The sequence below is a fragment of the Diachasma alloeum genome, unplaced genomic scaffold (genome assembly GCF_001412515.2).
Source record: "Diachasma alloeum isolate Michigan unplaced genomic scaffold, Dall2.0 Dall_scaffold_00284, whole genome shotgun sequence".
Taxonomy (NCBI): Eukaryota; Metazoa; Arthropoda; class Insecta; order Hymenoptera; family Braconidae; genus Diachasma; species Diachasma alloeum.
Window position 1 is genome coordinate 504,396 of NW_021680423.1, and position 13,007 is coordinate 517,402.

The 13,007-nt window shown below is 34.8% G+C and overlaps 1 protein-coding gene across 1 annotated transcript in view; it reads right to left on the minus strand.

Moving 5' to 3' along the window:
* Nucleotides 1-13,007, minus strand: part of LOC107038461 — a 93,503-nt gene that overhangs the window by 12,165 nt on the left and 68,331 nt on the right. The window lies entirely within an intron of this gene.

Sequence of the window (13,007 nt, forward strand, 5' to 3'; positions counted from 1 at the left end):
TCCACACGAGAAGGTGCTGTTTCAGGATGACAAACTCTCGTGTAGAGGAAAAACATGAAAAAAAGCAAGTCGACCCGTAACACTCAAAATGGATACCAAATGGTACCTAGCGTGTGGACTAATCGGCTCAGAATCCCAATATCTCTATTCATAAATAAGGATATGAAAGATTAAGGTGAATCACAAACATTCCACTTTGACCCACTTGCCCCTACCTAAGGTGAATTAATTAATTTCGTCGTTTTCATAGTTCAATTAACTATCGCATCGAATTTATATTCATATCGTTGGTTTTCAATATTACTGTTATTCGATTATGTATTTGAAGATGTTTTCTAACTGTTCTTAGAATCATCGGAGTAGTACCTCATTTCTCATGAATACTTTGCAGACAATCATTATTTTTCTGAAAAAAAAATTTTTTTTAGAAATAAAAAAAATCAGATTTTCAAAGGTTTAACTATTTTTATTATCAATTCTAGGGGGAGGAAAATTTCACAATGTACGTAGACTAAAAACAGTGTCTGAATTTCAGATATTTTTGTAGACAACTTTCAGACATTTGAAAATACGAATGCTTGCACTCATACACTTATACATCTCTGAATTCATAAACTTATGAGTAAGGGTAATTCAAAAATATCTGAATATACAGTTCAGGCTCTGTACAAGATAAATACTTTCGTACAAGCTACTAGGCTTGAATTCGTGCCGAAAGATACCCCTACTTTCTGGCTTGAATGTTTTCCGCTTCGTATTTTCCGTACAAGATATTCGACAAAGGGGCTAGAATTGAGTGGGAACGGAATTGAGATATTGCAGAAATTACTGAAAATATATGCATCTATGATCTAGAACTTAATTGCATATCAATTGAATTTCAAAACGAATGGGTACTCGTTACAGTTAATAAAAAAAATTGAACGCATCGATCATAAAACTTGTTAGAATATATATTTTTTTATACGTACTGCACCATGTGTTTTACGTCCATTTTTTGGATGGATAGATAGAGAAAAAAAAACAAAATTCCACCCAATTTTTATGAAAACAAAAATTCCAATGAAAGTCTCAATTTTGCCTCGCAGGCCCCTATCAACAAACTAATTTATTCAGAATGTCTAAAGTGTCATTTTGAAAAGGAACAATACTTTCTAATCAAACATTCGTGTTTCACATCAGGAATCGTACTCAAATGACCATAAAAATAGAAATCGTCTAGTACACTGAGAAAAAAAAATTCTAATATCTGAAACATATTTTCTTGAAACAAGTAAATTTTCTCCAATTGCTTAATTCTCTCAGGCATCTCAACTCGCATGACCCGAGAAAGGCTTCATGCTTTAAAATATTCTTGTACTCAAGAATGATTTTGCCGCAAATGGACTTATGTAAATCGCGTAGAAGAATCGTCAATCTTCTAGTCTGTATTGTTTTCATGATTTTCTCGTTATGCACTTCCAATATTGCAATATGTAAAATATTCATGACGGAACGATAGTAACACGGAACGATAGTGATGAATAAAAATTTATTCGAGTTCCGTGAAGTGCACACATTCTGAGATTTAAGCCATTGAAAATAATTTACTTCTCTCAAGAAAATATGTTTCAGATATTAGAATTTTTTGTTCTCAGTGTCTCTTGTACGAAGAATATCAAATCAAAATACTTTCTCCTCTCAGCGCGAGTAAAGTGGGGAACATGTCATTCTCGCAATTTTATTCCCCTGCAGTCCCTGTGGTATCTTGTACGAAGATTGGACTGTACACTGAAAGAAAAAATTACTTTTGACAAAGATGATTTCCTTGATGCAAGAAAATATTCTCCTGTCAATTTCTAGAATCGTGAAATCTCCTGATAAATAATGTGCTCACACTGAGAGAAAGAAGTCGTTCAACCAGATGAGATTCTCTCGTCCCGAGAAAATTTTCAAGTGTTAGCATAAGTCTTCCCATAAATTCATATAGTTTGCGTTATATCTAGAATTTAATGGATTGTGAGAATTCACGTGTTCCCGATCTGATCACTCAGCATATCCAACTGACCAATCCTTGTTTCGATTGCACGAAAAAACACTTCTATTATCAATTCAAGTCTATAGAAAATTGATCTCAAGTATTGTGCTCTTTGTGATTTTATGGAATCAAAGTCCTGATGATAAATAATTCTAGATATAAGGAAAACTACACGAATTTATGGGAAGGACATCATTTCTCATCTTGAGAACCGTTAAAAATTCTCTCGGGACAAGAGAATCTCATCCTGTTGAAAAACTTTTTTCTCTCAGTCTGAGAACGAAATTATTTATTAGGAGATTTCACGATTTTTAAATTTGATAAGAAAATATTTTCTTGCAGCAAGTAAACTTTCGTTATCAGAGCTTTTTTCTTAATTTTCTTTCTCAATTTTTTGTCGAGTTATCGCACGTACAAAGAATTTCAGGAAAAATGGAAAATCGGCAATATCTCGAAAACTGTACGAACGGATTAGTCAATACACAATACCCCCTTCCCGTGGTCATGAAGAGGTCCCCAGGATTTTATTGTTGGATTCTACGTTTTTGGGGGTGAGGAATCCGATTCCGTTGGTGGTTTTGCCGTTTCATTGCGCAATAATTTGTTATAAACAAATTAACTCCGATTTTTAATAAAAAAATTATTTTCCACAAAAACGGTGAAAGATACGGAAAAAAGTTTCAAATGAAAGTTGTTCCTCTTTTTCTCCTGAATAAAAAAGTTTTTGACTTATCAAAATCGGCCCAGTGGGTCACGTAATATCAGCTAATCAGTGAACGCGGGGCGGCGGACCGCGCGGAATTCTTCGGCAAATGAGCGCGTGTAAATGAATATCGGTTAGTTTCACGTATTTTATTCTATTGAACAACTTCTTGGTCATACGATATCCTAAAAACTGTTTAAATAATAAATATAAATAAATATCACGCGCTATCGGCTAATTAGTGAACCGGAATGTGTCAGCTGCTCTGAGAGATCACGAAAATGAAGGTGGACATCGATTGATCTCTAATTCATGTAGTCGAAAAAAAAAAAATTATGGGAGATGACAGACTTACACAGATGTACACAAAAATTTAATCATACGATGTCAATGATATCTAAACTTTATATTTTATCATTTTTAATCGGATTCTTACATGTTGTGGACATAACACAGTTACAATAGANTTCAATTGGACCTGATCGGCCATCGTAACTTCACTAACGTCACTAATTGAAATTATTACTTATTGAAATCTCCATTTCTTTGCGAAAAAATAAATCAAATCATGGAACTGATTTTCACTCGGATTTCTAACTGTCCGCCACCAAGAAGGGGCTGCAACTGAAGACATCATTGGTTTTTGCGGGGAAATGCTAGTTTAAACAAGAATAAACGAGTCGATGCTCACACGTGCTCGGACGATTTCCACGAATCGAAAATAAAAGAAATTAAAAAAAAAGAAAAGAGATAGATTTTTAGTTTATCTAAAAGTAGAAATATTTGTGTATTTGAATAAGTTGGGTAGAGTAGGACAAAATGAACACTTGAGACTTTTCAAAAAATATTAATGACTTATTTAATTCAATAAAAAAAAATTATTCAACTGCTAATTATTTGCCGAAGAATTCCGCGCGGTCCGCCGCCTCGCGTTCACTGATTAGCTGATATCACGTGACCCACTGGGCCGATTTTGGTGAGTCAAAAACTTTTTTATTCAGGAGAGAAAGAGGAACATTTTTCATCTAAAACTTTTTTCCGTATCTTTTACCGTTTTCGTGGAAAATAATTTTTTTATTAAAAATCGGAGTCAATTTGTTTATAACAAATTATTGCGCAATGAAACGGCAAAACCCCCAACGGAATCGGATTTCTCACCCCCAAAAACGTAGAATCCAATAATAAAATCCTGGGGACCTCTTCATGATCACGGGAAGGGGGTATTGCGTATAGACTAGATATACATATTTTGACTGATCTAAATAGAAGACACCGAAACGAGTATTTTGAAAAAAAAATGAAATCGGTCAAATAGTTTCCGAGATATTGACCTAAATAGTTTTATACAAAAAGTTGAATATCTCAGGAACTACTGGACAGATCAGGCTGAAATTGTGCACCGAACTTGAGCTTAATAGTATGTACTTACTATAGGTAAAAATTTTACATCCATATTAGTGAATTTTGCCGTATTAATTTTATATTTTCAAAAACGTCGTAACTGAAAACAGACCCGGCCATACAGACATTTTCTAACAACATAATTTCTTCACGTTTCATAACATTCTATATCATTTCCAGGCAAAATTAGAGAATGTCAAAATCCGACAAATACAATGCTTCTATTCGGAAGCGAAAAGAAAAATAATCATCATACCTTCAGAAGGTAAGGTGCCGTGGGGACCCTCGTATATCTGTGAACATCCATAATAACATATATGAGATGTCTCAAAGGGGTTTGAGTTCATTAATAGCAACCTAGTGAATTTATTTAAATTTATGTAAATTTTGGCGAAGTGGTCAAGTAAGTTAATTCTAGTACACTATAACGTAATGACCACTTCGTGAAAACTTACATAAATTTAAATAAATTCACTAGGTTGCTATTAATGAACTCAAACCCCTTTCAGACATCTCATATGTTATTATGGATGCTCACATACACGGAGAGAAAAATACATTGAAAAGTAAAAAGAACCTTCCTTAAAAATTAGTGTATTTCATCAATGAGAAAAAAGAATGCTGTTCACCCAGTTTTTCGGAAGAGTCACATGAGAAACTACGAAAAACGCATGAAAAATTAGTGCACGACTCACCAAAATTAGGGGGCCACATATGAATTTTTCAGTACGAGATACCACTTTTTCAGTGTCTTCCTCTACTTTCTTACACCCCATTCGGTACGTCCCATGCGTTCGTGAGAAGCTACACTAATTTTTGAGAGATTTTTCTGTCCGTGTAGATGTACGGGTGTCGCCACGGCACCTTCCCTTCTGAAGGCATGATGATTTTTCAAAAATAATATGATTAAGGTATTCAAAATCAAGTTCAAGAGCGCATAGCAAGGCATTAATATCCACCCTCACCAGCACTTAGCATTACCCAGAGTTCGTGACGGGGACGTAACTGGAATGAAGCTCAAAAGAACAAAAAAAATTATGAGATCGTCATAATATATTATGGTGGGTCGCTTAATTCTTAGTATTACTATATTCAGATGTTTATGAATTCAGACACGTATAAGTGTCTGAAAATTGTCTACGAAAAATATCTGAAATTCGAGCATCTGTTTTTACAGTGAAAAAACGAAATTTAGATCATATTGACAAGCATGTGGTTAGGATTGATGATAATTTGCCAGATTTTGGGGGGTTCGGGAGTAGGAAGTGAGTAGATGGTTGAGCCGGGATGTGAAATAAAAGAGAGAGTTTAGCCGCAAGGCGAATCTGTATAATGTCACCAAATTGAAAGATATTTACACTATTTACACCATAAATGTTACTATTCACACGATAAATGTTTCACAAACGACACTGATTATTTTCCACTGATAACTCATTTTTTGACCCGATAATTGAAGATGCAATAACCATGATAATAACGATTGATGAATGACACAATTTTATAGTGATGACTGTGAATGCCGAGATGTATAATCATTTACTCAAGTTCTGAAACAAACTGAACTTGCATCCTATCTATTTTGTTTCAGAACTTTAGTAAACGAGTGTATACCCTGTAAGTGATGAATTGATACCGATACGTGTCTTCCAAAGACCGATGTGAACTCTATGATGCATCCGTACTCCCCTGAGGGCCGGTGGACCCCAACGGCTTCTCGAACTCTATGTAAACCCGACCTCACCCGATTATTCCTGACAGGCCGATACCGCGAACCAGTCTCAATTTTAAACAAAATGAATATTTATTAAATTAAACAGGCGAAGATAAAAATACAAAAGAATATGTCAAAAACGAAAGGAACAAGAATGAATAAAAACCACTAAGAGAAACTAACTTCAGAGGAGAGATTCAGAGGAAAGAAAAGAATGTGTAAATAAAATAATGCAATTGGAGAAATTACGGATTCGTTACAATATGTTGAGTACTTTCAAAAATCATTTCCATATTTTTAAGTATTTTTTTCACGCCAATTTTTGAAATATGTAGTGTCAAACATTCAATTTTTGTGTTCTTTCAATTTTTGATGATGCATAACTTAAAAATTGGCGTGAAAAAAATTTATACTTGAAATTTTTGGAATCGTTGCGGAATGTGCTCAACAACATATGATCCAAATTTTGCGTCTTCAGTACATTATGGAATTTTCACCATCTATAAATGACTGAGGAAGTACTTTAACCCTCCTGAACTGGCTCAATGAGCAAAGCGCCACCTTTTCTTGATTTTTTCTTGTTGCATGCAAAATTATATATGAAAAATTAGTGGGTACCGAACGCCAGTTCAGTAGGGTTAAAATCAAAATGTTAGATCACACTTTTGATTGAAAATTTGGTCAACGAAAAAAGAAACCCTTTGACATTTTGTTTTCAAATCGTTTCTACATCACAAGTCATAATAGTATGATAACTACAGATAATTTAAAGCGTGCTTAAAATATTGCATCACTTGGTTGTTGGATCTACAATTCTGTTGATAATTGCAAATCCTTCCCAGGAAAGAAATTTAATTAATTACAGCGATAAATTCTCCTCAATGACCCATTAAAAATCATTGTTTGTTTTAATAGAAGAAGAGATTCATTGTTTTATCCCGGCTTAGCATTGATATAACTTTAATCTCTCGTTCCATCGAGGGATTTAATAGGACCCATAACCTTGGACAAATTACGAAACGTTCGAATTCAAGCTCCATGAATCCTCGCCCACATTCACACATGAACATAAAATTCACGAAACATGTACTGACTATTACGCGCTCGGATCAACCGTATAAATAAAATTGTACACCTTCACGTGGGTTGCCCGGGGGTCTTTTGTGATACGTGACATCACGCCATCTCGTCATCGAGACCTCTTGCAGATCAATAATTATTATTAAAGAAAAGGATACACCGTTAGGTGGACAGGAATGCAATAAAAAATACATGGAAAATTTACTCATCCATTCAAAAATGGGCTGTGGACATTAAATATAATAGGATTTTTTTTATTGGAAGTAAAAATGAATTTATGGTATGAAGAATTGAGGAAATTAAAATGTTTATATGCTGGTATTTCCTTCTTCTCTTGCTGTGAGTTCTGATTATATGAAAATTTATTCATTAATAAAAACGGAGTTTAAAGTATCACAAGTAAGAATTTATTTCCTTGTAATAAAGAATCTAATAAATGAGGATTTGTACAGCTATTAATTTTTGTTAGAAAGAATCTTGGGGTTTTGTTATTTGAAAATTGTAATTAAAAAAATAAAACTCAACTGTAAATATTTTTTTCAATCCTTTTGAATTTTTTGAAGTTCTTGAGCAAATGTTTGTGTTTTAGAAGAGGTGAAAAGCATTTTTCGTCTTACTAATTTTTTTTCTCATATGTATTCATGAATTATTATTTAATATAGATAGAATCATTAAATGACAGATATGTTTCCATAAAAAAATTGTATCGTATCGTACGGGTAGAGTTGAAATTAAATTACAAACTTAAGAGATGAAGGAAAATTGAGACATTAATATGTATTTTTTTATTAGGAAATTTTGTTAGTAATGAAAGATAATTTGAATCGATAGGAAATCTCAATTCATGATTGCTCTGTAAAGAATCCAACAAAGAAGGATTTGTAGAGTGCTTTAATTTTATTGAGAAAATTCTTCGGCTCATTGATTGAGTCATAGAATAGTGTCTGGACGTCTGAATGTCTTTCTGATACAAGATTTTCTCTAAATCGTATTGCGTAGTAGTAGTGGTAGAGTTGAAGCCGACATCATGGGCTGAAGATCGAGGGCAATGAAGAACTTCGTTCAATTGTGTAAAAAGTTTTTCATTTTGAAAAAAAAAGTTTATTCCATCGAAAATCTAGATTTATTTCGTACGATTGAAAATAATTAGACAAATAAGAATTTCTATTGGGAATGTTTATTGAGGGAAATCCTTCTGCTCATAGACTGAATAGTAGTATAATTATACGGAAATCTTTCTTGTAAGAAAATCTAACGAGCGTTAATTTTTCACATGATTCATCATTTTTATTATCTAATCGACTAATTGCTAAGGAAACATCTCAATTGAATGATTCTCTGTCATTCAATGTTTTACAACTAGTAGGGGAGGATGGGGCAAAACGGCCCCCCTTCAATCGTCAATATTTTCCGATTCAATAATCCGATTGGGATGAGTTAGAGCTCGTTTTGAAGAATGAAAAATTATCTTCAAAATGAAGTTGAAACTGGGAATTTTCACAATGTCATTCACAAGTTATTGACAATTGAAGGGGGGCCGTTTTGCCCCACCCTCTCCTAATTGAATTTTTCGCTTGGTTAATTAAGACTACACGGAGAAAAAAATCAGAAAAAAATTACCAAACAAATTGAGTAATGGTGGAGCGGAGTTCTTTTCAAGGTCTTTTTCACCTTTCCCTTTTTTGAAAAAAAAATAAGAGACGAATAGTGAATTCTTCTCCGCTGGATCCGAAAAATGTCCTAAACCTTAAAGTAATTTATTCTGCTTTTACTGTGCAAGACACTGTAATTTTTAAATCCACAGATGTGATTTTTCATCTAACGAACACGAAATCCTCCGCAAAAAGTATTTTTTACTGAATTACACTGAGAAAAAAAAATATTTTTTTCAAATATGCATTTACTTGAGAGCAATATTTATTTTTTCCGTATTTCTTCAGTCGAGTCATTACTGGGCAATCTTCGGTAGGTTTCAATTATGACAATTACATTACACACCTCGATTGGCACACCTCGTCTTCGACTCGGCAGACCAACCTCACACGAGCCGAAAATCCCTGTGGCATTAGACGCGAACGATATTTTTCCGTAGTGATTTTCACTTTTACCAATTTGGGGAAGGGTCAATACCAATCCCCGGACTGGGAAAAGTGAGAAGCAGTATGAAAAAATAATTTATTTGAATCAGATGAATAAGTTTATTTAGATACATAGTTTGAAATATTATCGCTTCGGGATTAAAATTGACTCGAAAAAATTGAAAGAAAACCATGCGATAATTATTTAGAAAAAAAGAAGCGAAGTGAAACGGCCTTTTTATGTCACATGAATATTGTTAAAATATTATTGTGTAATTGGCACACCTCGTCTTCGGCTCGGCAGACCAACCTCACACGAGCCGAGAACCCTAGTGGCACTCGACACGAAATATACTGTTTCTGGCGCCGGTTGCACCAATCTCAGTTAAGAAAATCCTCACTTAAGAATCCCAAGACATATTCCAAGACAATCCAACCCAAAAGGTAGTCCCTATGAATTTCCGGAAAAAATTTAAAATAAAGCCTCAAAACTAAAATTTAAAATAACTTAATTCATTGCATCCTCATAAGTTATTGAGTTTTTATTCTCATGTCAAAGTTATTGAGTTATAAACTCATGTAAGTTATTGAGTTTTTATTCTCATGTCAAGTTCATCGAGGGTATTTCACCAAAAAACGTGGTGTGTTGATCTATCATCACGATTTGCTAATAATACCACCAATTATGGTGTATTTAGTCGATATTCACGACCGAATGGCTGGTTGAAAGCACTCGACGATGATTTCTCAGAATTGTCTACCTGTGGAATAAATTTACTCCCGACGTAATTTGATCTAACGATTTATTTAGCCAACAGGGCTTGGTGCAATCTGCCCTAAGGCCCGGCTGCATCAAGCCTAGTTAAGGATGTTCGACACCCTTTTAGCCAAAATTTATGTTGTTTTCATTTTTCTGGCAAATTATCGATGGGAGCGACGTGAAAAAATATAACGATTTTGTGGTTTGTCATTCTTTAATGGCTCACGAAGTTGCGTAGTGGTGCGATAATTTTCATGCGTTTTTTCTACAGTTTTGTCATGCTTCTTAAAAGTTTAGAGAAAACGCAGGAAAATGTTCGCACCACCTTAAAAATTTCGTCAGTCACTAAATAATGACAAAACGCAAAAACGTTATATTTTTTCACGTCAATTCCATCATAAGTTTGCCAGAAAAATTTAAAAAACGTGAATTTTGGCAGAAAGGGTGTAGAACATCCTTAAGAAAATTCTCAGTTAGGTAGCGGAATAGATAAAAGTAATCTGTCGATCAATGTTCATCGAAAGTTCATCGAGGGTGTTTCACCAAAAGATGTGGTGTATCGATGTATGATCACTGTTTCCCAATCATACCCCTAATTATGAAGTATTTAGCCAACATTCACGACGTCATGACTGAATAAAAGCATTTTACGGTGAATTCTTATAATTTATTTGGCTAACAGGGCTTGGTTTTTAATCGCTTAGGGCAACGGGTCCTAAGTGTACCAAAATATTTGGGAATTTCATGAAAATTAATCATTGTGAAAAAATTCAGTAGTAGTTCTCAGAGCAAGTGATTCTTGGTAATTTTTATATGTATTTCGTATAATTATAGAGTAGAGGCTTCGTATAAGATACCTTAGGGACAGTAGGAGAGTGGAATTCCGGGGACCCCTATGCCCCCACTACGCGCGCCCATAGAGAGGAGAAAAATAGGGACCAGCGGGTTTGAAATAAGATACTTCGCTCGTTGCGCCCGAAGTCAATGAAATTTTCATTTTTACTGAATGAATATCGATAACTAATCAATTTATATGTGTTTAATGTTTTTGAATTTTTATCGCCCGCGTTCCCTTTTCTCTCTAAACATAACCCCGCGTAATAGAATGGCAGCTGATGTTGGCGGATTGTTGGTGGACTCGAGAATAATCACAGACGAAAAATTACGATTTTTCGATGGGAAAAGTGAAGAAAAATCTATGTATATTTCCATTACTTGAAAAAAGTGGTGTGACCCCCCTTTAAGGTCATTAGACCCCCATGATCACTTCGTTTGTCCCTCCCGTTTGACTCTTAACACCATTTGATCCTTATAACTACTCTCTTCCCGGTGAAAAATGACTGGAGCCATAGGTATCTTATAAAAAGCGCATGGAACATAAACATTCGGGAGGCGATAAAAGAGCCGAGAGTCGGCGTAGGCCTCGAGCGCTTGGAGCGCGAGGTATCTTATACAGAGGTATCTTATACGAAGCCTCTACTGTATCTCGTATAATTATCCTCAATTTGAAGCAAAATTTTTCACTTAAAATTTCAACAACAACTTTCTAATTTTGTGATGCACGGCGAGATATGAAAAATCTTGCTGTCAGAATTTGATGAGCCGTAAAAAATTTCTTTTCGATCAATTGGTCCTAAACCCAGCAGTTCCACCGATATTCAGAGAATAGTTCAAATTAAGTCATTAGACTCCTCTCCTTTTACCATTCGCCCACAGAATTTATGACCCAGGACTTTATTACCATCTTATTAAAATAATCAATGGCCAATTTTTGGTAACGACTTTCCACGGTAAAATGTTCATCTCTCTCTACGTTTCTCTTTCGGAACATAAAAGAAGAATACCTGGGAATGAAGGAGTTGAGGATTTAAAATCCCATTGAACACAATCACAATCAATTGGCATTTACTTCTCTCCTTATTGAACTTCCCAACAAATGCGAATTCATGTCGACACAATCTTCAGACGCCGAAAAAAAACGAGGAGGAAAAAAAAACAAAATAAAGAAGACCCCCGAGGGTAGATCTCCAGTACTGATCAAGGATAACGTAAAATGGGCACTCATGCAGGGAATATCGCTGATGCAAGGAGGCCACGAGGTTTCCCGTAAATACCATTCTCCCTCTCCCATACAAGTCCCCTGAAATTGTTATACCCAAAGGAAAAGATTCACCGGTGATTGGTGAAAAGGCCTCGACAATTTAAAAACTCAACCTCGTTGTCTTTGAATAGTTTTTGTTGGTATGGGGGTCGAGGGCATCTTCAAAACAACTGGAATACTTTTGGATGGTATAGAATCGAATGGTGGTGCGGTGTTTTCTGTTCGGGGATAGGACTGCCTGAGGCTGTGGGCCGAGAATGCGGAACCTTCTCACGGAGATGCCGGAGGAGTTGAACATGTTGATTCACACACGAATTTACGATGTCTACCTGTTTGAAGAGAAATAAAAAGGAGTGAAGATATATGTGTGCATGGTAAAACTATACGGGAGACATTTTGCGCAATGACACGACATCGACACCGTGTGGATAAACAGTGGTTCTTGAATCTTGCGGCTGTGTTCCATTAACTACAAATTCAGATAAAAATTATATTATTAGTTTTAATCAGTTTTTGCTAGGGTGCTGATGGAGAGAAGTAATTGAGAAAAATTTTTATTGCAGGTTTTCTTAACTGTATAACCAAAGTCTTTGGGAATTTTCAATGATTATAAGGTAATTACCTCCCTCCACTGATAGAAACGATTAGTTATTGTTGAAAAATGAATTTGATTGAGGGCTGGGGCCCATTTGTTCGCCAAGTGTGCATTCGTTAATAGTTAACAAATGCACATTTGGGAAGCCTTGTTTGACTGGCCTGTTTTCTTTCAACTGGGGCTTTCACTAATTATTAAGAAATGTTGATTTGGTCATATTCAACTCTATTATTGATTAATAGGTAACGAATCGTATTGACAATAAATTGGTCAGTACCGTTTTTGGAAGTTTTCATTAAGCGAAAATTCGACTGAAATTTCAAGGAATTTCCATGCACGAAAAAAGTTACTAGAAAAACCTTTCGAATTCGTTAGAAAATTCTATTAAATTTCTATTCAACTTTCTATTAGTTTTTGGCTGATTCTATTGACATGTTCAATAGAAAACATTCAATAGAAAAAGTCAACAGAATTCGATTTTTCTGTATAACTTATTCTTTTCATTTATTTTCTATAGAATTTGCTCGACTCAAATTTTCCAAGTTTTTTTCATTCTCC